Here is a 6,836-nt window from a genome sequence, read left to right as displayed (position 1 = left end):
TGCCCATGCCGGCTCCACTGACAAAATGATTTCTGGGACCTATAACGGCTTTGGGGCATACCTAAGCTGTTATAGAATAGTAAATCCATTTTGGCACACCTAATAGTAGGTGGAGTCACACCATGTCAATGGCAATCGTATGTGAGTGTATACCTAACTGCACCTTGGAATGCATACAACTGATAGCATTCTATAAACTGTGTGACATAACCATTACACACCCATGCTCCTCTCACATTAATATCTCCTTGCAGTTGTGTGCTATGCAACTTAAGCATGTGGTTTATAGAATAGTGCCTAGCATATAAATGCTAATTAGTGACATCTGTATACATTTACATGATCCCTACATCTAAGACCACCTTATAGAATTGCTGTTTAAGTGCTTTAAAAAAAAAATAAAATTGCCAATACTTACATGGATAATGTTTGACTGAATAACTCTATGTATTTGAAGTGCTCTGTTTTCAATTGGGGCAAGATTTAGAGTGCTGTGGGAGCAGGACTTAAAGTAATACAGAGGGTGATGAAATTAAGTTGCTGTCTGTCTATGTTACACAATCAAGTCTGAGCACAGAAAGAAGGGGGGGGGGTAAGTTTAATCAAATAAGTTATCCATTTAAAGTTATGCAGTTGCTCTTTGACTGAATATATCAACCTGTTTGTTTTTGTTTGCTAAAATATCTATCATCCAGCTACCTTTTGCCTAATCCTTCTCGAAATACATGATGTCTGGCCTGGCAAGAGAGGTCTCTCAGAAGACCTTGCCTGTATTCTGGCCAAATTGCTTCTGAACACTACAAAGAGTGAGCTACTGATTGTCCTGCCTACTGTCAATGATTGATCAATCTGCTTAAAAGAACCAGTCAGCTGCAGGGGATGTGGAAGCATCAGCAGCTGTTGAGAAATACTTTCTCCAGACTTTAAAGATGCTGACCAGGAGGAAAAAGAAAAACTGTAGCGTGGTGTCCGGTTTGCATTTAGGAACTTATCGGGAGCAGAGATGGACAATGATAGAAAAGTGTGTTTGGAAAAGCAGAGGGCAACAGGAAAAGCATTCAGAAGAACAAGTATAACAGGTAAAAATAGCCTTGGCAGTACAGCAGGAGATAAAACTTATTACCTTTTTGTTATGGAAAGGATGAAGGAGAGTGGTGAGACTGTGACTGGAGAAGGAAATGGATGCCCACTGAGCAGTGGTGCGGTTGTCGGCTCTGCTGGTCCCCAGCCCCCTCTGATGTCAACTTCCTGTTCCAGTGCAAGGGACCAACAAAGCCGACAACTCAATTCACCCCTTTAGTGCTTGTATGGATGGAGGGAGGGAGGGGGTGACATGCCTGGAGAAGGAGGGTGCTGTGCCCCAGGTGGCACCAACTGGCAAAGGCCACTTTTTACTGCTGTTTGGTTAAAGAACCACTTATAAAATTAACCCTCATAAAGACATTAAGAAGGTATCACTTCCATTTAATTACCAATTGGTGAGTTAGAAATGAAAGACTGTGCATTTGCATTCTATTCTCAATGAACTATGGGGCACTTTGGCAACCAAGTTCTAGTACTGGAATTTCTAGAAAACCTGATACGTGGAGTACCAGGGCTTAATTTGTAGACAAAAAGGAAGTGGAACTGTGGAGCCTTGAAAGGGCTTGGGCAGGCAACCGGAAACAGGAAGAGGACTGGATTAGGGGGTCCTGCAGGTTGCCTGGGAGGGTATAGAGCAGAACACTCTTGATGCACTGGAGTCTGAAAAGAAGTGGTGGAACTGTGTTTCATGCCTGCCGTTCCCCCAGAAATTAAGCCCTGTGGGGACACTCACTTGTAAAATAGTATCTGTAGTACTATGTGAGATTTATGGGTGGAGATTTGCAGTTATAACTGTTGAATGGATTTGCTCCTTTGGTTATGTTAAATCTTTCTTATAGGAAAAATTAATCATTTTCACAATCACAATACTTTTACCTTAAAATAAAAAAGAAAAGCAGAATCTAACCTAGGAGAACTTAGACCAATTTTAAAGGGTTTAGGAGCCTAACTTTGGAAGCTAGGTATTACCCTAAAATGGAATATTGTTAATATTTGTTACGGTGTTTCCTCAAATAAATTCTACACCAAACCAGGGAGTTTAACGATAAAATAATTTTTAGTTGCAAGCATTTAAGCAAATTAACAACAGTATATACCTGTTTTCCTCTTTTACAGAACTCTCAAAGCATATCGACATATCATTCTAGGACTCCTCAAAACATCAGATAAGTCATTCTTGCACTTATTTCTAGCAGTATAATGAAATAAACAAGTTACTGAATTAACCCTTTCCTTCCTAGGGATAATTCTTTGTGAATATATTTTGTATTGCAGGTTCTTCAGGTTATACATGAGAACGACAACCCCGGGATCAGGTAAGTTTATTTTTTTAAATCTATTCTTTCTCTTTATTTTCTCTATTTGTCTCTAATATCTCAGTCTTTAATGCAGGAACCACTTAGCTTTGATCTGTAGTACAGTTTCTTTGAACTTCTTTTTTCGTTGGCCGGCTTCGATTTCCAGACATCAGGTTCTCGTCACTCTACTTTCCTTTAAAACCTCAATAACAAAAACTCTCTCCTTGAGTGTGCTCCCTTCAATGTGTTTACCTTAACATGTTACTGTCTGTGTCTACTAACTACTTTCACAATGAACAAATAAGCACAGAACCCTAACTACCCCAACCCACAGCGTGATACCATTACATTCTTCCTTCACAGTCGTGCCTTAAATGTTACCTTTACAGATTTTTGAAAATTTCTCACAGACAGAACTTATTCCGCTTAACTCACCATAAGCATATTCTCTAAACCTCTGCTCCCTAAACTCAAACTCCATAAATAAGACAGTTCTTGTAAATTATTTCAAATGCACTCGTACAAATGTCTTCTCACTATGACAGCCCCCCTCCCATCTCAAACAGCCTTGAGCCTTAATTACTGTGGGGCTCAATGTTTTAACCAATTCACTTGTATTTTTCTTTCACACTTTGCTTCTACACAAAAATACTTAATGTAAAACTGTGACAGATGAGCACCTTCACACACATTCGTTCACTCTAGTCGCTTCCTCCCAACTGTCCGCAGAGGCAGTTTAGCATCCTGCCCAGGATTCTGCCCGCATACACATGCTGATGGTAATACTACTACTGCCTACCTCTCTCCTGACGCAACCGACAGACCCCGGCCAAGCCCAAATGGAAAACCTCTGGCCAACCCCAAACAGGAAACCCCTTTTTCTTACCTTTCCAGGGTCTGCATTCCCCCTTCGCACTACACCTTTCACTGCATGGCTCTGCCCATGAGCCGGCAGCTCTCGCACCTGACTCTGCTTCCCGCGCCTTTTCTCTCCGAGCTGTACATACAGTCTGTCCCAGCCACATCATAAAACTGACCAAAAGAACTTCTGGGAGGCTCTCCGGAGCACTCCCCAGCATCCCTGGGCACCTCCGCGAATGCTCCCTGCTCTTCGTAACCGGCCCAACTCTTCAGATCGGCTCAGTTCCAGTTCAGGCCCGAACCTTGATGCTTCCACGCATGTGCAGGGAAAAATTATGCATGCACAGAAAAGGCCCAGACAGGCTCAACAAAGCCTGCCTCTCTTCTGTCACTGCTCACTCTCCCCACACATGCACCAGAGCTGCCTGTCACCTCTGTACACCCGCAGCTTCCCTGAACAGGCCATGTTCAATCCATACTTCTCTGCCGCCCCAACAGTGCAACCTAATGCTGCTCGACGCCACAACCCTGATTCCGCCTCCCTCACCCAGAGCTCCCTGGACCAGGTATTTTTTTAACCCAGGGGTTACAATAGCATAAAAGTATACTTGCCCACAAATTCGTCAGAGATGCCTGTCACCTCAGTACACCCGCAGCTTCCTTCAACCACTCGTTTTCAATCCGGACTTCTCTGCCGTCCCGACAATGCAACCTAACACCTCCAAACCCTGATTCTGCTTTCCTCACCCAGAGCTCCCTGGACTAGATATAGATAGATAGATAGATAGATAGATAGAATATAAATAAATTTTTTTAACCCAGGAGTTAAAATAGCATAAAGGTATACTTTCAGGATTCCTGTAGATTTATTGATTTTTTTTTTTTTTGTTACATTTGTACCCTGCGCTTTCCCACTCATGGCAGGCTCAATGCGGCTTACATGAGCAATGAAGGGTTAAGTGACTTGCCCAGAGTCACAAGGAGCTGCCTGTGCCTGAAGTGGGAATCAAACTCAGTTCCTCAGGACCAAAGTCCACCACCCTAACCACTAGGCCACTCCTCCACTGAGGAGGCAGTGTCATTTGCCTCCTCAGTTGATTCTTTTTGAATAAAATAAGCCCTACCTAGCAGACTTCTATGGTCTGTGCCCTGAAATGGCAAGCACAAATCAAGATCAAGTATGCATATGTAATATATGCTATGAGTTTATCTTGGACAGACTGGATGAACCCAACAAGTTTTTATGTACCATCATTTACTGTGTTACTATGTTACATCTTTTACCATATATAGGGGGTTGTTTACTTACTACTACTACTACTACTACTACTTAACATTTCTAAAGCGCTACTAGGGTTACGCAGCGCTGTACAATTTAACATAAAAATACAGTTCCTGCTCAAAGAGCTTACAATCTAAAGGACAAATGTACAGTCAGTCAAGAAGGGGCATTTACAGCAGGGCCCATAGGAATAAAATGGGCCCTGCTGCAGATAACTCAAGCTAAGCATTAGTAAAGGGGGGGGGGGGGTGTAATATCTTGTGTCATCATGGTGACCTGTTTTGTATTTTTTGTTAAAGTAGTGTGACATGGGTGCTGTTCACCTGCCACCTTACCAATTTCATCATGTACCTAGATGCTTGCATCATGTTTTCCTTTATTTTGGTGTTTTAATATTCATCTACTCTGCTGCTCTTCAGGAATAAGTGAATACTCTACTGAGAGGATTAAACTGTTCTCAACCTGCCCATGGAGACTGCTTGATGCACCAGAGACTGACATATAAATTAGCCAATTATGCTGTCCAAAATTTCCTGCCGGTGGAGATTTGGCAGGAAGCCATGGTCTTGCACTGCTATCTCTCTTTAGTAAAAGCTAGACAGTGTTGACACTCCAATGTTTTTCCACCTAGATCTGGTTGTTATTTGCTCTTTCTGTTTCTATGTTTTTCTGTTCAGAATCTTTTTTTAATGTATTATATTTGCATTCATATGACTCATATCTCTATGTGACATGGTCAATTTAAATAATAAAGCACTAGATGAAGTGTTTGCTATCTTGACTCATTGATGAAATTTGGCAAAATTGAGGCCAGTTTGCCATTAGCAAAGTGGAAAATTTAAGCATAGAGATTTATAGAGGCAAAGTGAGGCAAAACAATTGTCTTATATCAGTGCAGTGTGTCTACGGGCCGCTGTTCTACAAATCACTTTGTCTAAGTTTCCCCTGGTAATGATCTTAAGTCTGACTCGACACATTGGAATTGTATGGTAATCACTGGAAAGTGCTACTGCTGTGTTTGTCATGCATACTTATAAAAAATAAATGTCTATATTTTTCTGTTTTGGGGGAGTTTTTTGGAAGCAAGGTCTACGTTTTTCATAAAATTAGAGTGGCAACACTGTAGCTGGAGAGTAAACAGTTAATGTGGAGAGATGGAGCTCTGAGGAGAGACACAGAAATCAGGCAGCAACCATTAGGCACTTCACCTAGGTCTCAGGTCTGCGACTTTTGGGGGTAGCAAAGAGCAGCTGCATCCAAAGCAAAACAATAGATCCTGTTAGCTACAGAAACTTATCAATTAATTCTTTTACCTATAGGAAGAGTGGGCAATTTTCAAATACCCATTTGAAATGGGTAAATGACTCTTGGAAATTAAACTCATTGTTGTATGACATATATATATATATATATATATATATATATATATATATATATATATATATGCACATGATATATATCTATACCATGATCTGTTCATGTATGTTATGTTACATGTATGTTACCATGTATGTATGCAACTTAACACATTACCATTTGTAATTCTGTTACCCGGAAATGGCAACTGCCATTACGGCAAATGAAAGCCACATTGAGCCTGCAATTGTTGGGAAAATGTGGGATACAAATGCTACAAATAAATAAATAAATAAATAAAGTATGTATGTGATATATAGGTATGATGTCTGGGCAGGGGGGCAGATCAGGTGCCTGAAAGGTAATTAGGGAGGGGAAGCCTGCTTTTCCCTTCATGAAAAAAATAAACCAAGTTGGACTGCAGATCCACCAGAAGCTGAAACTTTTTCTGCAAGGTAGAGCTGAACTGGAAAGCGTGAGTCACCTTGAAACTGCTCCTCTGCTTCAGTTTGTTATTTATTGTCTCTAGGGTACAGATTGGCAAGCTGTGCGTTCCTGTCAAACCCTTTAGTTTACAAACTGGATCTTGAAAATAAACCGTCAGAAAACAGAACTTAAACAAATTCATAAAATGGATCTGCATTCTTTCAACAGGTAATTAATGTGAAATATTAAGGACAATGAAGTAATCAGCTGTAATCGGTGCATTGATAATCCTACACGCCCTTTGAAGCAAACCATCCCCAAGCTGTATTTAGAATTTAAGTCAATCCTAGTTTCCAGCACAATGTTGTGGAGGGCAACTGGTAACTTAACAATATGGGTGTCTGCATAGATTCAGTGCCTCGACTAAAACCAGTGTAGTTTCACCTTTGTTTGACATCAGTAGTTGCCAGGCAGAGCAGTATTCTACTCCTGAACATTCTAGCAAATTCCAGAAGAGGGCGCAGCTGGTA

The 6,836-nt window shown here is 41.1% G+C and overlaps 1 long non-coding RNA gene across 1 annotated transcript; it reads left to right on the top strand.

Annotated features, from left to right (window-relative positions):
- Window positions 1-900: 900 nt before the first annotated feature.
- Window positions 901-5,491, top strand: LOC115470319. Its single transcript, XR_003942181.1, has 3 exons — window positions 901-1,079; window positions 2,200-2,399; window positions 4,944-5,491. It is a non-coding gene; the product is annotated as an uncharacterized LOC115470319 (long non-coding RNA).
- The last annotated feature ends 1,345 nt before the right edge of the window (window positions 5,492-6,836 follow it).

The sequence above is a fragment of the Microcaecilia unicolor genome, chromosome 5, assembly GCF_901765095.1.
Source record: "Microcaecilia unicolor chromosome 5, aMicUni1.1, whole genome shotgun sequence".
Lineage (NCBI taxonomy): Eukaryota > Metazoa > Chordata > Amphibia > Gymnophiona > Siphonopidae > Microcaecilia > Microcaecilia unicolor.
Note: the sequence above shows the minus strand (reverse complement) of the source record. Positions and strands in the feature narration are given on the sequence as shown.